The 21,013-nt window shown below is 32.9% G+C and overlaps 1 protein-coding gene across 5 annotated transcripts in view; it reads right to left on the bottom strand.

Moving 5' to 3' along the window:
• LOC145283516 (neuropeptide Y receptor type 2-like) overlaps window positions 1-21,013 on the bottom strand; it is a 1,003,835-nt gene that overhangs the window by 206,388 nt on the left and 776,434 nt on the right. The window lies entirely within an intron of this gene.

Raw genomic sequence — 21,013 nt, 5'->3', positions numbered from 1 at the left:
TGATTACTGTACACGCAATAACCGTTATCTCCGAGTTGCTTGCCGCCCTTGATAAATGGTTACCTCCATGTAAAAAAAGGGTATTTGATACGTTTCCAGTTGCATGTTTCTATATGAAGAGCAATTGAGATATGATATATGGTTTCGGCAGTTAAGGCTTAACTCTGAGATCTTTTCAAAAATCTTATTATATTTAATCAAAAGTAGGTTCTCTATACACCTATGTTGCTTACATTTTATGATATGCATGTGAGAAGACATGCATAGCATCTGCCTATGTACACCTATGGGTCTCTTACTGTTATGTTTGACATTAATATTCGTCGCCAACTGTTATGTTTGCAGGTTGAACAAAATAGCGTATGAGGCAATACAAATGAAACCTCAATAAAACAAAAGTAGACCAATAAGAAGCGTATTAGAAAATGTATATTTACATTATATTTACATATTGGTTGTAAAGTAAGTGAGTCTTGGCTGAAGAACATATCTGCTCTCGGCTCGGCCTTCCGTGGCTTCTGGTTAACACAGACTCAGACGAACCGAGTCTTGCTATTTATGTGTAATAGTATCCACATATGTAAATGATTGGGTGCCACCACAACACTTACTAAAGCAGCCACTCAACCATATTAGTTTAAAAATGACCGATTTTCCCGTATTTTCATAACAATAAAGATATATGATTGAGAAACATTCCTAGATAATCATTTAATGCCGGGCAACGTTGGATTCCCTGCGACGGTCTCTCTCTCTCTCTGGATATATATATATATATATATATATATATATATATATATATATATATATATATATATATATATATACCCACATATATATCTTACGGTATCACTGGTAAAATACTTAACATAATTAACTCCTTCTTAGATAAGAGAAAAATCCAGGTTGTCCTCGACGGTCGTACGTCTAAACAATATAATATAAATGCGGGAGTGCCCCAGGGATGTATCCTTGGTCCTCTGCTGTTCCTGATATTCATAAATGACCTCCCCGACAAAATTGCCTCTGAGATGGGTATATATGCTGATGACACCACACTCTATAGCAGGCACGACAGGAAAACAAATGAACATATATCTAAAGTAATGGTAGAAACACTAGAGGATGACCTCAAATCAGTAGTGGAATGGTGACAAAAATGGATGGTAACGTTCAATGCCACCAAGACAAAACTGGTTTCATTCAATAATTACAAGAACCCTTCTCTACCACCTATAGCAATGGCCAACAACTCTTTAGCTGAGAGTACGTCTTTCAAGCTCCTTGGCCTAACGTTCACAGGAAACATGAGCTGGAACAATTGCATCGGGGGCATTGCCAGGGCCGCTGCGAGGAAGGTGTGCTCTCTATATCGTGCTAGAAAACTTCTAACACCCGAAAGTATCCTGTACCTCTATAAGGCCACTATTCGCCCATGTATGGAGTATTGCTGCCATATTTGGGCCGGTGCATCGGCTACTAGTCTCTCGCTCCTTGACAGGGTTCAAAAGAGAGTCGCAAATCTGATAGGCCCTAAACTGGCATCAATCCTTCAGCCTCTGTCCCATCGTCGAAACGTTGCATCCCTCTGCCTGTTCTACAAGTATTATAATGGTGAATGCTCTGAAGAACTGCAAGCACTTGTGCCCCCACGACGTGAACACCCTCGACAGACCCGACAAGCTACAAAATCCCACCCCCACACTGTAGAGATCCCTAGATGTAAAAGATCTTTCTACTCCAGTAGTTTCTTCCCCAGAACTGCTAGACTTTGGAATTCCATTCCAGGTCACTGCTTCCCCAACTGTACTGACATGCATAAGTTCAAGTGCAACGTGAACCAACATCTCGCTGCCCTAATCCCTACATAGTACCCCAGTAGATGTTTCCCCTGATAGTAGCCCCCTACATTAAAGTGGCAATGTGCCTTGTTTGAGGTGAAAATGTAATAAAACAAAAAAATATATATATATATGTTACGCGTTGGAATTTTCTTTTAATTGTATATTCTCCTTACTGACACCTTAAAGCAACTGTTATTTTAACTTGAATAAATTGCAAGCATCTGCCTATTTATCTGAGACTCTCCACGCGTCCGATAATGTCTACGTCAGCCAGTCAACCTTCAAATGCCCAAGGTTATATTCATCAAAGCAGACGTATGATGATTGAACCGGAAAGTCGCTGTAGCAAAACAACAAAGGCTATGATAACGATAAAAAAATCTATAAGGATGTAGGTAATAAAGAAACCATGTTCAGTGAACATATATTGTTTTATTTGGGTAACATTCTAAGACCATATTGTTTTGTTATAAAAGCGTGTTTTCATATAAGAAAAAAAACGGTTCCATTTCACAGCAGAACAATCTTTTACGCCTTGTCCCAAGGCGCAATGGACACATTTAGCTATTTCTTTTTAAACGTGTTTTATTTTACTGTTATATTCGATGGCAACGAAGAGGGAGTTTTATTGCATTGTGAGATTGATATTTCACTAATATTTTTAGTATGATTATTACTAAAGATCGAAAAACATATCCCAAGCACATTTTCATAAAATTATAAACTAAAGAGTTTTATAGAGAGTAAAAGACTCAAATATTAGCAGTTCCTATAGGGAAGGAAAACTATCAATGCTATAAATTATTTGCAAAGATAAGTAAAAACGAATATGAACCGCGAATGTAGCTTTTAATGAGATATTATTATTGTTTAGTACGATACAGGCTGATAAAGAACCAGCAATGCAATATATCTGTTCGAGGTGGTGTGTGTAATTGTAACTAATTTATTATATGATTTCTAACATACTTTATGTTCAAATATTATGTCAAATTAAGATAAATAGTTTTATATATGATTTACTTCAATTGTAAAACTTAAACTTTACTAAAGACAGGATATATAGATTTATTCCAAAAAAAATACGTTAAAAATTAACCAGGTTATTGCGTGTTCAGTGGTTACTATCATATATGAAAATTCACTTCATCCAGCCGGGAATAGGATATCACAACATATTCCCTAATAGAAACTAAACATAATTGATTATATATATATATATATATATATATATATATATATATATATATATATATATATATACAGATATACAATAATTTATAAAATATATATGGCGATTAAGCTCTACTGAATATTCGGCGCTTCATCCACTCTAGGACTCCTCAGGCTTATGCGCCTATATATATATATATATATATATATATATATATATATATATATATATATATATATATATATATATATATATATAAGGCTTCCTCCAGTTTTGAAAGACTATGGATACCCACTGTAAGAGTGCCTGCGCGTGAATTTTTTGTGGCAAGAGTTGCGCAATCTCTAACCACGCCTCTCCTGAGTCCACATTGTTGCATACCAGTGGCAAGTTGAGGTACAAGACGACTGGAAACAATGCCGAGATAAGCGGAGTACACATACAGCGCCTAGAATTCCCAAATGGTCATCTATCTGGTATTAGCAGGCTAAACGTTGGTTAACTTCGGTGATGTGACGAGAACCGGTATGTGAACGTGATTATGCTATATATATCTATCTATCTATCTATCTATCTATCTCTCTCTCTCTCTCTCTCTCTCTATATATATATATATATATATATATATATATATATATATATATATATATATATATTGTTTTTACCTGCATCTTAGTCTTCAAAATTTTATTAAAATTTATATAAATTGATCCAAATATGTGTTATAGAGTTACACACACACACACACACACACACACACACACACACACACATATATATATATATGTAAATATATATATATATATATATATATATATATATATATATATATATTAGCAATGAGGGGCGGCATTGTTCAAGATAAGACAAGTATAAACAATGTTTCACTAACACATACGTGTATTGTCATCTACATAACTGAAACCGATTGATTGGCTGTTCTAATGAAGGACATTACTCACAGTGTATCGAGAGAATGTTTTGAGTTCTTTCGAGCTGTAATTAGTCTACTATACATCGTAGTCTATATTGTACTGTAGTGAATATTGTTTTGATTTATAAAACGATGAGTACATAATGGCTTCAAATATACACTCATATAGTCAAGTATCTGGGTTCAGTCTTGCTCCAAACATAAATATTCTATTCAAACCTGTTTCTACCTATTTAAAGAATCAACTGTTGATTGATGAAATTATTTTTTCATAATCACTTCAATAATATAAAACGCAGTCCAGTCAAATATCGGGTCAATTGTGCTCTAATAGAAACAATAATTTTGAAGTACTTATGTTTAATGATATCTCCGAATGTGAACATTATTGAACGAACCATTCTGTTTGTGTTGTGATGTTACATGAATGTTTATGTTTGTCTCATAAAACTGTTTACGTTGCTCACATTTATAATCTCGTCTAAACCGATTTTTTTTCGAATATGGAATCAATTTTGTAATTGGTTTCATTCCAGTACAAAACTTACGTACTAAAACTACCTAATAAATTAAATAACCTCGTGTTTAATCTCTAAAAAAACAAAAAAAAAACAAAAAAAAACGACCAAGTCGTTTCCGAGTCAATAGGTGGATTATTCACGAAGGTAATATCTATTAAAGTGAGAATATATGACTGTTTGTGTCTCTGTGCGTACATTTCCCTACCAAACGACTCTGAAATTTTTCAGTCTACTGACTCAAAATGTTACATATTGAGATTTAAGAAAATCTTTTTAATTATTTTCCGGCGAGGAATTTTGCTGTCAATGGTCATAGTACCATAATTTGACCTTTGAAAACTCATCTGAACTCTTCCGCCAATTTTGTGATTAAGGACTTGAATACAGGTTATTTGGACATGGATAACACTTTTTAATTCGATTTGTAGCCCAAACCACTAAATTTGGTGGGTTAAAATTTGAGTCAAGCTATAAAAAATTGACATCTGCAGTCTCTACCAAATTACTAAACCAAATTTTGGTCTAAATATTTGAAAATTCACCTATAGTGTATTGTGAGATTTTTGATCGATTTTGGCCGAATATCTTGCTGCCAAGGGACCAAACTTAACAAAAAATTGACCTTAAAAGCAACTGTTTGACTCATGTCCGGGTAACCTACATCTATAATTTCCAGTATTTACACCCGAAATTGCCAGACTAGTTGCTTTCAACTTTGACATCTTGGCAACGAAATTTTCATCCAAACGTGTTTAAAAGTTCACTGCATGTCTGAATACGATTGATTTTAAATTTTAAATATTTACAACGAACATTGGTTGAATAAATGGCTATAGACCGCTTTTACTCCTTGGCAGTCAAATTACTAAACAAAAAAAACAGTTTAAAATTGCCTTATATCTAAATACACGTGATGTGAAATGTCAAATGTTTAGATCACTGCAAAGACCGATTTTTGAAAACTTCGACCCCAATTTCTACCACTTTAACATGTATTGTTTGGGACGTAAATCAAATTAAACAGTTTGATCCATGTACAGGTAAGCTACATTAAAAATGTAAAGTGTTTAGCCGCAAACCTGAAGGAGCTGTTTGGTAGAGTTTTAAGAAGACCAAATCTCGGGTTTGCAGACTGAAAATTGATAGAGTAATTTTATTGGGAAATTTACACATACAGACTGATACACTCACATAAAATGTACACCCACGCACAACTTTGTCTTTTTCTATTCTCTTATTTACTGTATAACCCCCGCCATTTTCCCTGTCTAAATTATATATATGCGTCCACTTATTTAACCACGAAGTATCTCTTTAAAACTACCGATTAAATGTAACTTTTAAATGTTTTGTGATATAGTTAAGACTTTCTCCGAAATTAATAGAAAACCGCTACCATTAAATGATGCTCAACTATCCCTGGAATATTAGTAAGTTAACTTACTGGTAACTCTCTCAAAGGTGTGTAAAAAGATATATATATATATATATATATGTATATATATATATATATATATATATATATATTCCTGTAAGCAATACTCTCAATACGAATTACTCTGTTTGTTATTAGTCGTAATTTTACTTGTTTTAATTTGCATCCAGTTTTTCTAATATCTCATATATATTTATTAACGTCAATACGTCTAAAACAGTCACTAGCTTTTCTTAAAAATATATATATATATATACATATGTGTGTATATATATACATATATATATATATATATATATATATATATATATATATATATATATATTAAGTATAAGTGTCCGCGTTCGTGTGTTTGTGTGTACAACTCCCCATGACCAAAGAAATATAAAGGTCATATGTGTTTACACCTCTCCTGATCAAGAAATATTAATTTCCATGATAGGATACTTCTTTCAAAGGAGGCATTATATTTTATACGTAATTTGCATATACATTATTCTTCAAACCACATCGACATTGAGTGAGTTACGGTCATTAGCATACCAGAAGAAACTAAAGGTGTAAAAAATTAGCTCTATGATATTACATATTCGACCATATATATTCGTTTTAACTGTACTAATTAAAAAATAACCATTTAGTTTATTATTTTAATTTAAATTTATATTTGATTTAACTTATTTTATCTGTAATCTTAAACCGTTTTATTTTCAATCCAGAAAACAAAAAGGGAATAACATGATAGTGTAACTGAAAAAGTATTTTTAAACGGAGCAGGTTATTTCATATTTTCAGTAATAGATTTGGTTTCATTTAAAATTATGCTTCGAGTCTCAATTATTATTTTTATTTTTAATACGGAGGACATTTTTTCGCTGATTCTTAAATTTTAACTAACATTTTTTTGGTAGGGAAAAATACTTAAAACGAATGCCCTCATTTACTTGCATCCCCACGAAGGCATAGTAAGTCAGACAACGGTTCATTTTTCCATGTGATAGGAAAATCAATCACCCATATATTATCTGCTCCTTTTTTGTTTGTTTATAAAATTTAATCGGTGTTGCGCGAAAGTTAATCAAATAATTATACCGTAGCAAGTGAGTTTAATTTCCTGCAAAACAGACTTTCTTTATAATTCATTTTATATATTAAATTAAATATGGTAAATTTTTACGACGTGACCCAGCGTCGTTTAGCACCTAAATAAATTATGACCTTTTTGGAGGCCTAATACGTTTAAGTAGTCTTTATAAACAATTTGAAAGCAGGAATTTTGAGAAAAAAATATTAAATTTTTACCGTGTAGGATCAGTTTTCTATATAAATTTTATGCAAAATGAAAACCTTTTTTTTGCGCGCAAAGCGATCAACCAGACATATAATCTTTAGCAGTTTTTCAAGTTTGTGGATCGAGGGTGGAGGCAAAACATGGCAAATACATTTCTTATATTTTCGGGGGGGGGGCATATCTCCAGTGCTTACTATCCGAAAAATAGTTCCTTCTCTTTGTAACCCTTCAGTCGAAATATCTGGGAGAGAGGGTAACCCATACTTCTTTTTGGGGGGCGATTACATTTACATGTTTTCTTCTGTTCTTTTATTTTTTTTGTGGGGGTATCTACGTTTCGATGATGAAAATTATTAGTATATCGATGTGCTCCAAACGAAACCTTATGTTAACCCAGACAACGTCGGGTCCCCATACTAGTATATATATATATATATATATATATATATATATATATATATATATATATATATAAACAGATATATACATATATATATATATATATATATATATATATATATAGATAGATAGATAGATAGATAGATAGATATACATATATACATTAAAACATATGAGTTTTATTTCTGTAATCATGTATACTAAATTCGGGGAAGATCAATGATCGAACGAAAGACATGCATATAAAACAAAGTTTCTTTTTATATTATGTTTAAGGATATTAAAATACAACTGCACCCATTACAAAAACAGTGGACCGACTATCAAATAATATAACGGTGTCATTTATAAAAGGTTGCTAATTATATATTTAGTTCTAACATATTTTGTTCATAATAATAGATATCTGTTAATTATGTAATAGTCAACAATAAGGGAATGCCTCTTTCTGACAACAGTGCCCGATGAGTGTACAACAAATACCCACAGCCCACTCGGGAATGTTTATCACGCTGTGATAATGGTAGAAATCAGCCTAAATTCTCGGCCTAAAACTGAAGACCCACTACTCAAAACAACGACGTAATGTAAAAAGGCTGATTTGGGAATATTTCAGGGAACTCATCAGAAATGCCCTATGGCAGAATATATTTACTCTCCCAGCGGAACAGAGTGCAAATGAGACCACTGAATAATTCAAAACTGCAATTGAAACACATGTTCCCGCACGGAAATTCTATCGCAGGCCCCACTCTCCCCAATGATTTACTTTTAACTGTGCAGCTGCCATCTGGCAAAGGCAGAATGCGTTCACCAGATTCAACCGACATAAGTCCAGCCTAAATAAACAGAAGTATATAGAAGCTAGAAATAATTGTAAGAGAGTGATAAAGACAGCTAAGACAGATTGCCCTGAAACCACCAGAAAACTCATCGAAGCACAGAAATTAGAAACCCGTGATTTTTGGAAAATCTACAACAGCGTACTAAATAATGGGCAGTCAACTATTCCCCTATGATCAAATAATCATGAGGTTGATTGCACGGCAACTGACAAGGCTAATCTGCTTGCCAGTCGGTTTGCCTCAAACTCCACACTGGATCCAGAACACCACTCCATCCCCGACTTTCCTTTGCAAACAGATGACACACTAGATTATTTGAAAATCACTCCTTCTCAGGTAAATGCTATTATAAAAAAAAAACCTACACACCTCTAAAGCATATGGACCAGATCTCATCGCGGCTGTGCTATTAAAAAAGTGTTCTGCCGAGGTTTCTCCAGTTCTCTCCAAACTTTACAATAAATGCCTTAACGAATCTTGCTTTTCCTACTGCTGGAAAACCGGCTCTGTGGTACCAGTCCCCAAGAATTCTGGTGAAAGAACTGACCCATTAAATTATCGCCCCATTAGCCTCCTTCCGCTGTTCGCCAAAATATATGAGTCCTTAGTTAATGACGTCCACGTCCAGCACCTAACAGCTGCTAAACTCTTGACTGACAAACAATATGGATTCAGGCAAGGCCGTTCAAAAGCAGATATCTTAACTGTAGTTTCTGAACGTATATAGGGCTTGATATATCTAAGGCCTTTGACAGGGTATGGCACGGTGATATTCTAAGGAAAATTAGATCATATGGAATCACTAGAAGAATTCATTATGCAATTAAATCCTTCTTAAGTAATAGAAAAATCCAAGTTGCTCTCGACAATATGGCATAAATGCGGGAGTGCCTCAGTGGTCTATCCTTGGGTCTCTATTATTCCAGCATTCATAAATCACCACCCTGATAAAATTGTTTCGGAGATGGGTATATTTTCCGATGACACCATTCTGTATAACAGATATGAGGGTAAAACAAATGAATACGTATCCAAGGAAATGGCAGAAACACTAGAGGACGACCTCCAATCTTTAGTGGAATGGAGAAAAATGGATGCTCACATTCAATGCTGCTAAGACTAAGCTTGTTTCCTTCAATAACTACAAGAAACCTTCTCTACCACCAATAGCAATTGCCAAGAACACATTGCTTGAAAGTACTTCTTTTAAACTCCTTGGTCTAACGTTTACAGGGAATTTGAACTGGAATATATACATTGAGACAATTGCCAAGCTGCTGCAAGGAAGGTTAGCTCCCCTACCGTGCTAGAAAACTACTTTTGTCTGACAGTATCCTGCCCCTCTATAAGGCCACCATTCCCCCATGTATGGAGCACTGTTGTCACATCTGGGCTAGTGCATCTGCTGCTTGTCTCTCGTTCCTAGACACGGTTCAAAAGAGATTCGATAACCTGATAGGTCCTGAACTGTTATCTAGGCTTCAGCCTCTGTCCAATCGACGAGATGTTGCCTGTTCTTCAAATACGTTAATGCTGAATGGTCTGACGAATTACAAACACTTGTACCTCCTCGACGTAATTACCCTCGACACACCCGACAAGCTACTAAGTCTCATCCCTTTACAGTAGAGATCCCTAGGTCAAAAAAGCCTTTTACTCCAATAGTTTCTTCCCCAGAACTGCAGGTCTTTTGAACTCCCTTCCGGCATTCTGCTTTCCCAATTTTACTGATATGCAGAAGTTCAAGCGTAATTTGAACAAACATTTTCTACTCATCTCCCTTCATAATTCCCCATTCTAATTAAGTCCCTGATAGAAGGTCCCTGCTTCCAAGTGGCACTGTGCCTTGTTTGGGGTGAAAATTAAATAAAAAAGCATAACTATTATTCAGCAAGTAATATAGGATATTTTCTATATGTGGGTAGATTTAAATTGTAATGAATATAAACTTATTTAATTGTTTAAATTAGTAGTGCTATTTTAATAATGCCTTTTCGAGACACTTTATAACTGTCTCTCGTTTCATATAAATTTTCCATGAGAAAAAAAAACATATATTTCCTGTCAGTTTTATTTTATGAACGACGATGTAAAAAATCTGTAAAATATATAATGTGTTGAGAATGAAAAGCACACGTTTAAAATATTGAAGGTTGTTTTTTTTTTTCTTATATCGTTTTGTTTCTAATTGTTTTGTCAGTTTGTGCCATTTTTACAACTCGACCGATACAACTAGTCATGTTTAAATGACTTGATTTCTCCGAAATTATAAATGATTATATTCAGACTATTAAAGTTGTTTAACTGTGTTACAGTTATAATGTCAATACATATTACTATTTGTTTCGAAACATTTACACAAATAGTGTGTACACTTTAACAATCTAAAAACAAAATCCGACAATACTAAAAAAAATATGTACATAACAATAAACCTGAATTACTATTTTTTGAAACCCAAAAGCTCATACCGCACGAGTGAGGTATATATATATATATATATATATATATATATATATATATATATATATATATATATATATATATATATATATAGTAAATACAATTATCAAACACCTTTTGTTAAACTTACATATATATATATATATATATATATATATATATATATATATATATGGTACAAGGTTTAAGAAATAAATATTGTTCTCGTAAAACTTGTTCGCGTTGTATTTAATAAATTCCTTCTTATAAAAGCATAGGCTAAGTAAAATGCTGAACGGATTTAGCTCAACTCCTGCAATGATGTTGAGTCCCTAGCTCCTGTGATGATGTTTTTTGTGTAAGCTATCAACGTATTCCTGGGAGACCCACAGCATCCCCTTTCGATCCGAAAAATCCAAAAAGTACACATGCGTTCTATTTTTATCATCAGGGAAGGGATTTTGAGGCAACATATTTTTCACATCGTTTTTATAGAATTCAATGATTTTTGAAAAAAAATATCTCGGCAACTTTAATAACTGACTGTATATTCACGATAAATGTCAGTGCAAACAGGAGTAAATTTACAAAAGGGAATGCGGCACAATTATATTTAGAGTTTTTTTTTTTTGCATCATTTAACGAATATCGACACGGCGTCGAATCTATCGTTTTAACAACAATATATTGATGCATAACTATACATATCTCTATAACCACACACCCGTATGTATGTATGTATATATATATATATATAGAGAGAGAGAGAGAGAGAGAAAGAGAGAGAAAGATAGTAACTGCCTGATGATATCTGTTTTTTGATTGAAACAAGTGGTTATTTGTAGCAGCGGGATGTGAGCATGTTTATATAACAATAAACAAGTATTATATATATATATATATGTGTGTGTGTGTGTTTGTGTGTGTACGTACATATATATATATATAAACATGCATAAACACATATATAAATATATGCATACACGTACATATATACACATATATATGCATATATACACACATACAAACATACAAATATTTATATGCAGTCTCTCCGAGACGCAAAAAAATGATTATTGAACAAAACAATATTGCACATTTAATGACTAAAATTAAAGTTACGTTTACAATATCTACTTTTTTTTAGTAGGATGCAAGCATAAAGTTCACGCTACAACTTTTAATCATATATAAAAACTGGGATTTCATAAAATACTGAATTATTATTTCCTTGTACAAGTAATCTTTTAACAAAATTAATATCTGGATAATTTTATATTATTTCCTCAAATATAATTTAATTATACATTTGTATATTTTACTCTTACGTTGCTAATGATAAGCGAACTCTATATTATGAGTGTGTGCCGTGAGCGTCCCAGGGAAAGGTTAAGCTCCGCACTTGGGGAGGCCAAGATACCTGAAGTACCTGAGAGAGCTGTGTTTTTTATTCTTTAATTATCATCGGTGTTATATATTCTGCTGAGAGAAAAGATTGTTTGTGATTTCCATTGTTATGAAACCGACAAAGTGTTCATTTTTGAAAAATGTTCTAAGAAACCGGACTGATTCAGGGTTCTAGACTAAGGATGCCTATAATTTAAGTGCAGTGCGCCGACGAAGAGGGTCACGGGGATCACCTCTCGGGGTCAGAGGAACGTTTGCAGATCCACAAGTGCACTCGAGGGACGGAGTAACTCTCCTTGAGTGATGTAGTTGGGTGCGATAGGACCAAGGAACATCCTATGTCTCATCGCTCCCCTGAGTATATAAGCGAAGCGGATAGTTGAAACCGTACGTTTTTGTCACTCAGTTGTGGTGAGACGGGATAACTTTTAGAAACTCGCCACAGATTGCCCCCTATCCGCGTATCAACCCAACCGCTATATCGAAGAGGATAGTAGAAGCTACATATAGACCCAGTAGTGTCTGAAGATAAAACATTTGACTGTAAGACAATGGTACATATTATACATTTTTTTCTCATATTTTTGGAATGTAATCAGCAGAATAGACAACTGCCTTTTTTTTTCTTCTTTTTATGTTCATGAAATCGTTTTCCCTCTAGAGCAACAACACGCTGAGAGGACGGCATATCGACCAAATTGATTAAGGCGGTAAAATGTTGTCTTTGACGACCGGGAAACGACTCTTACGTGACCAGGGATCCCTTGAAACAAGATCGTATTATATTTCCTGACCTGCGTCCAGGATAGCAGCGCACAGTGTATGGTATACATGACATCTATGAAACTATTTCAATATAACTGATTTTTCTCACACACATATATATGTATACACACATTCACACAGACACATCACCCCCACACACACAACCACACACACACGCACATACACACATATATATATATATATATATATATATATATATATATATATATATATATATATATATATATATATGTATATATATATGTGTGTGTGTGCGTGTGTGTGTGTGTGTTAATGAAGGAGACCAAGAAAACAAAAATACTAAATAATTGTACGTGGGTCTCTCTCTCTCTCTCTCTCTCTCTCTCTATATATATATATATATATATATATATATATATATATATATATATATATATATAAGGTAAAATTAAAAGCCAAGAACAATGCGAGATTTTTTTTTATATAGAGTAAAATTAAATGAAAACAAAATAATTAAATTTCTTTTTTTGTTGTTTGTTTTTTTCTTTTTCACACAAATTTTAACTCTAAACAACAGCATTTTTTTCTGTTGTATTCAATGGTTTTAATTTTACCTCATAATTTTCTTTAACAATGCTTCAAGCAAACTACAATCTACTTATATATATATATATATATATATATATATATATATATATATATATATATATATATATATATATATATATTTATATCCCAAATATCCATGCCTTTGATGGAGTAGAAACTGAAATTGCTTCTATAGTTTCAAATAATCTGAAAAAATCTGTAAGGATGAACTTTATTCTAACTACTTTTCATATGGTTTATCTATTTTTTACTCGGGTACAATACTTAATATCTTCAGTATCAAATAATCCTTATCCGCTGTAAATTTACTTCCTTTATGAAAACCAAAGAGGAAAATATTACATTTGTGAGATATTTTTAATCAATTCTCCTCTTGCTATAGCTTTATGTTATTTAAACCAAATCAGAAAATTTCATCTTCCCTCCTGTCAAAGTAAGAGGTCTCGGGAAATATCATCGAATTTATAATATATATTTCGCAAAATCCGAAAAATAAAGAACTTTGACGGAAATATTATTTGTTGTAAAAAGTACTAAAATAAGCTGTTGATGATGGATCATTAAATTGGTGATCGACTTTAAGGGGAAATGTCATATAGCTTTCTACATAACGTAGGTCATATGTTTCCCATAAATACTCATGTTTTATATCATGTTCCTTACTTCCGAGTATTTTGAGCAATTTAAATTGACAAAATATATTCTATATTCTATAAATATAAGTGATATGTTCTGAATAACGAAACTGATCTTTAAAAATAATACCGAGGAGGATCTATTTTTACTAGCAAAATAATAGTCTTGGCTTCGAATGTATCTATTCATAAAGCACCTTAAAACCAGATTGTAGTACAAATAGCGGAAAGATCCAGCTACATGTTCACTTCTGTTGCATTATGTATCTTTGTACATCAAGACTTGTCACGTATCTACTTGTAGGAAGTAATTGATGTCGATCGATAATTCGATATTTTCAAAACCATTTCTCTTTACGGAGCTTAAAAAACGCTCGATATTCTGACTTGGGAAATGTGTTATGTCTATGTTTATTTTAATTTTGTTATATTTATATGTTTTCTCGAGAAAAAATTGCAACATGGCATTTTATCTTGCCAAGGTTAGACTATATTTAGCAATTTTCCATTAAGCTTACATTTCAAATATTGCTTTTTTTGTAATAAAACAGAGTGCCTCGTTACAGAGAGCTGGTTTCCCCCCATATTTTAAACCGACCTTGTGTTTAACGCTGCCCTGGTATGAAGGCAAGTGAAAATGTTGTAACTGATAATAGATTATTATTCAAGAAAAAACTCATGAATGATACCGAGAGTACTTTTCCAAAATGTTCCCATTTTTTTTGGCAACGTATCTTACACACGTGTTCCATTTCAGAGCAGGGGGTTATTTCAGACCCAGGAGCTTGTAACAAGATAAATCCCCTCTGAGACGAGATCCATTCACTTCAGTTGATGGCAGATCGGGGACAGAACATTAATGATGTAAAGGTAGAAGCTTTGTTTTAGATGCTGCAAAATTAACCAGGCACTTTGTGCATCTGATTTCTTTTTGTTAGCAACTACTCTTATGTGTCTATCATAGAAAAAATAATTCAGTAATTTAGAAGTAATTTTGAGCTATACTGGAATTTGAGATATAGCGGAGTAGAAATTTATGCAATGCACTCTCAAAGGTTTTTGATATGCCAAGAGAAATATCCTTAAAAATAACCTCCATAATGATATATGATATATAACTTGTAGAACGTATGTTATGGTTCTAGCGGAACAGAGACCGTATTGCCTATGCATATGTACAAAGTTTATATATATATATATATATATATATATATATATATATATATATATATATATATATATATATATATATATATTGTAAACAAGCGCTGATAGTTCATAGTTTTTGACAAAATAAATATCAAAATGGTTTAGAAAAGTGTGAAAAGCTGGAATTATATTTTATATGTAAAATGTATTGGGTTTAACCGGGATATTTCGGAATTTAAATTTTGATTACAAACGATTTTTTTCAAAAAAGTGTTCGTCAAAATACCTTTACTTTATATATTATTTAAATGAGCGTATCTCCTTCTTTCAATTCATTATAATTACAATCGTTTTAAAACAACTACGTCTTTTTAGAACGTTTTATACAAGATATTGTATATGTTTCTTTAAATGTTTATATATTTATATATGTATTTGAGGCAATATACAGCGTAGTATCTTCTATTTCTACATTTAGAATACATTTTGCAAAAGTTAATTAAGCTGGCATTACACACATCGTTACTGATAAGAGCTTATTATTTGAGAAAATATTACATAAATGAAGTCGAGAGGAATTTCCGTCTCCCAGCATTTACCATTTCCTTGAGCAGACATTGCACATTTATTGATGGCAACGCCTGTGTCGCCATTTCCTATAACCTCCGATCTAACTTTGCAAAAATCACTTACATTAAAAAGCTATACTTTATGGTATTGTTAATTACTTTCATAATGCATGAACGTGACTGCATTTACATACATATTGGATATAATATATTTTTTATGTTTCGATGATATAAAAAATATCCATATATGTTGAGATCTGAATTTTCGAAAAGTGGTCCATGATTATACAGAATATCTTGAATGTTACAGGTTTAAATTCTGGATGCTGGAAACAGTAAAATACAATTCTGGCTTCCTTAAGATGTCTATCCTTTTATATCTTAATGTGGAAACATTGTGAAAATTAATGATACACAGGCGGTTAACGATATATCTAATATAACTAAGCATTAGACGTGTTTTTATAATTTTATTTTTTTATTTTTTAGAAATGAGTGCCCTCATTTTTCAATGCCTGGAGGCAACTCGCGGAACAGAGTTAATGGGTGTATGGTTGTCAATAGTACAACAATATATAATCATTATTAGTCCTAATTTGGTAAACTGTATTACTTTAATGAGACAACTCCTAAAGCTTTTTGTTAAAGTAAGGCTTCAACAAGACTATAGTGTAATCAGATAGAAAGCAGGCTCCACCGCCGTGGAGTTTCAAGAGAGAAGCTTTGTTCAAGGAATTTATGTTTAGGTTTAAGCACATATAAATAGTGGGGAAAATTATTAATTATGGTTTAAGCAAGACACATGTGTTCGTGAAAGTTTTAAATAAAGGAAACATAGATTTAAGCCTAGACATACACTTGCCATGAAAATATCGATAGAGCAGATAAAAACTCGTAAAATATCCTCTGTTGGAAGTGGGTTGCAGGCTACCCATTATAGGCTATTTTGAACTCTTTTAGGGAAAGATAACGTGCTTCTAGCAGCTCCTACCTAGAATACCAACATTAGTACAAGTAGTAGGACGCATTTCGCTCCTACGCAGCTAAAGGATGTTACTGATAATTAAATATATTCTAAAGCGCGAAAAAGGCTGTCATTATATGTATGTGTTCCATTTCAGTTCAAGAGAAAAGTCCAGACTAAAGAGCTTGTCAAAACATGGATCATCACTGAGACGAGAGCCCCTCAGTTAAGATGATGATAGACAGGTATCAGAGCACTGATGATGTAAAAAGAGAAGCTTGTTTTTAGATGCTCAAACTTCTAGTAGCGAAATCAGACATAACTTGGTCGTTTACGTTCATTAGAGGAATTGAAATAGATAGAAGTGGCATCAACATGTACGTCTACGAATTATATATAATGTGGTTTGGGAGATCATTGACGTATATCAGAAAGTGATTTGACTCCTAAATAGACCCCCACAAGTACTTCAGCATAAATATTGTAAGCTTCTTATTCCTACAAATCAATCATTACTTTTATAAATATATTAGAAAAAAAAATTAATAATTGAAACGACACTACCAGCTAGAGCGTAGCGTCCAATCTTGCGGAATAGACATTAATGCTATACCCTCTCAATGGTCTTTTATATGTTAAGAGCAATTGCCCTAGAAAAAAGTCTGCTCCACTAATCCTATGAGTCCAATGGTATGAGAGTTTTATATCTTTTCGAACATCTGCTGTAGACTTAGAATTACGGAAACCAATACTTAATACATTATACAATATATGTATATATATATATATATATATATATATATATATATATATATATATATATATATATATATATACACACATATATAAATATATATACACACACACATATATATATATATATATATATACGCGAAAGATTTTGGATAGTTGATAGTGTTTGACAAATTATTAATTAGTAAAACTGTTCAACTCGTTAAAAATCTAATGTTTTATTTATTATGGTAGATTTATTAAACCTACAAAGAAATTCATTGCTTGATTCAATGTTCTTTCAAGTGATGTATTTTGAAGAAGTTCTTAAAATAATGGTACTTCATGTATAATTTTATAGAACTTTCTCGCTCTATCTAATCATTAAAATTACAATCGTTTTAAAACAACCATGTCGTCCTTTTAGGACGATTAATACTATATGGAAACATTATATTTACAAACTTATTTTAGTAGAATGGCGAAAGACGTGGCTTGGTTCTTTTAATGCAAAGATACCAATTAGCGAGGTTTTCACAATGTACGCTTACAATCCGTGACTTACTCGCAAGGTCACTGAATTCATGCTCCTCGTTTTTTTTGTTTTTTGGTTTTTTTTCCATGGTTGTACGATCGTAGATTCAATGTAACTTGAAGTTGTCATACCAGGGATAGGGAAGAACGGATTCATGCTCTCCTGCTCCGCAGCACCGGACATGACGTCAGCGAAAGAAGGAAATGCTTGATAGCTTAAAAGATAGTTTCATATTACAAAGTAATACGTGCGCACATGAAAGGTCGCAAAACAGCAGTTAGTCGACACAGCGAAAGAAATAGAAAAAAAAACAAATAAAGTGCGTTATATGAATGAAAACAAAAACTGATTTTTCATGGACTCCTAATAGAATTAGGGAGTTATAACTTGAAAAATTCTAGAAGTTAATTATGAAAAAAAATTGTTATGTGAAATTTAATAGGTATAATATGGTATAAAATAAAATAAACGCAAAGGAATTATTGTAAGCATGCCGTTATTCGATTTAAGTTAAACATTAACATACACATTAAACTTCTTCCTAGGTTTAACAAGAAGTAATCTTCAATATATGCAATTAATTTTTAGCATGAACTACGACACGACAAGCGATTATTAATATATTCAAAGTAAAGAACTGTAAAGAAATTTACATTAAATAATTTTCAAAAAATGTAATGCCCGATGAGGCGTACATTAACTGGCTATTTTTAGGAGGAGTGCTTTTCCTTGTTGTTGCCCCTATGGATATTACGAGGATTGCGAGAAAAAGCAATTTGGTAAGATATCGATGTTCCAGTGCAGTAATGTTTGCGTCCTCGCATCTAAGTTTGGGGGTAGGCAGTCGGCTTAACTTCTGTAAGATTTCTTTTAATCATTGCAAGAAAAAACACTCACTGGCACACAAATCGAGATTCGGTTTCGACGGGGATTAGTTTATCGGCAGGATAATCCTGACGAACCGGTTAGCTCTAGCGGTGAGGGGCTCCCAATTAGACACCACTAGCCTTTAGCTCGTTCTCGTGTTCTCTCGTGTTTTTTTTTTCTTTTTTCTCTGTTGGTTATTTAATAGGGTCGCGCAATTATACCAAGATATGTACGGTGGATTAGGCGAAATTTCTTTTATAAAAAAAATCAATCAGTAGATTCCACCTCATATCCAAGACTCAAAAATTAGTAAATCCCAATCAAACAAATTCAAACAACATTGCTGTGAGATTATCCAATTCTTATGGAAACAAAACATGAGTTAGCTTGGAGTCATCCTTGACGCAACTGCTTGGCATCAAAGTGTCATGACGACAGGTTTAAACTGATAATTATATCTGCACCTGGAGTTAGGATTTTGTGAGCATAATGATCAGATAATCTAAGTGATTGTGTACCTAAACCGACTAACAATGTATAAAAAGTAAGTACAAATTGCTTAAATCCATACATTAGTGGATTAAAGATATTCCAAGTAAAAATTCCGTAAAAATAATGTTGAACTCCTGTCAATTTTCAATACAGCCGGTGAATTTTGGATCTATTTTGCAAGAGCAAGGCGATTATATCACAATATTAAGTCATTTCAATACGTTTTAATGTAAATGTGTTTAATTTTACGTTTTGTATGGTTTGTTCAATTATATTTTTATTCAGTCTTCTCAATATATTCTCTCTTCCATAAAATTATATAAAATATCTGATGCAATTAAGTTATCTGTTATTTATTTACATTTTTTTCAGGGAAATATGAAACATTCTATCAAACAGAGAATGTTTTTCTATGAACTCTATGAGCAATCTGCTTGAGGTCGTATGCAATTTTGTCTTGACTCTGTAAACTGCCACACATAGTCGCTGCATAGAAAATATTAGATCGATGTTATGGAGCATCTATCTTTGATCATGGTTTAATCATTACTCTCACATCTCTTAATAGCAGCAGTGTGAATATGGATGATTTCCTCCTTGAAAAGCGAAACTCTTAAAGGTGTACAATTCCGCTTGTCAAGTGGACGAGTAGTAAGATTTTTAATTAAATAAAAGATTAGTAGACAGAATCCGTTGTCTTATTTTCATTACAGTTTATTCAATTAAGAATTAAACAATTGATGCGACCCGGGCGATTTACAACACATCCAGGAAGTAATTCGCCCTGAATCTGAAAACATTAGCGGAAGACATTTGCATATTTCATCGAGATTATATATTCAGAATTACCGGGACGTCCCATCGATAAGCATGCGCGCCTAACCAACTACATCTCTCAAACAGGCAAAGAAATAATCTCGTATTGCTTTTACTACGAAGAACGAAATCGATGAACTGAACGCTACAAACATAAAGCACAAAAAATGAAATATTTTCTAGATAACTACTTGCGACTTGTCGAGAAGAATTAAGCGAAACATCAGACTATTTTGTTAAGAGCGTTTAGACACTGGGAAATTTTGCAACTTATGTCCAATGATGACATTAGACGCCCAAGAGCAACACAGTGTGAACGCCTTCATTAACGTCGCACGTAATTCTTAGGTAAGACAATGTCTTCTTGTCAATAAGCCCTAAAACTTACAACAGCTTATGAGCAAGCCTATACCTTCGGCTGTGCTATACAGCATTCTAGTTCTTATTTACAGCCCGAAACCTTTGCGACGAAATCATAACGGATGAGAAACTGGAAAACACATTTGCGTACATTAACAACGTCACAGTATATGGCTATAATAAAAAAGAACACGAGGATAATCTCAGACGGTTGATCGCACACAAATAAAACCTTATTTAAACGAC

Source organism: Euprymna scolopes, chromosome 8 (genome assembly GCF_053919585.1).
Source record: "Euprymna scolopes isolate OS-2025 chromosome 8, ASM5391958v1, whole genome shotgun sequence".
Taxonomy (NCBI): domain Eukaryota; kingdom Metazoa; phylum Mollusca; class Cephalopoda; order Sepiida; family Sepiolidae; genus Euprymna; species Euprymna scolopes.
The sequence above is the reverse complement of the archived record's forward strand: the minus strand, read 5'-3'. Positions and strand labels throughout refer to the sequence as shown.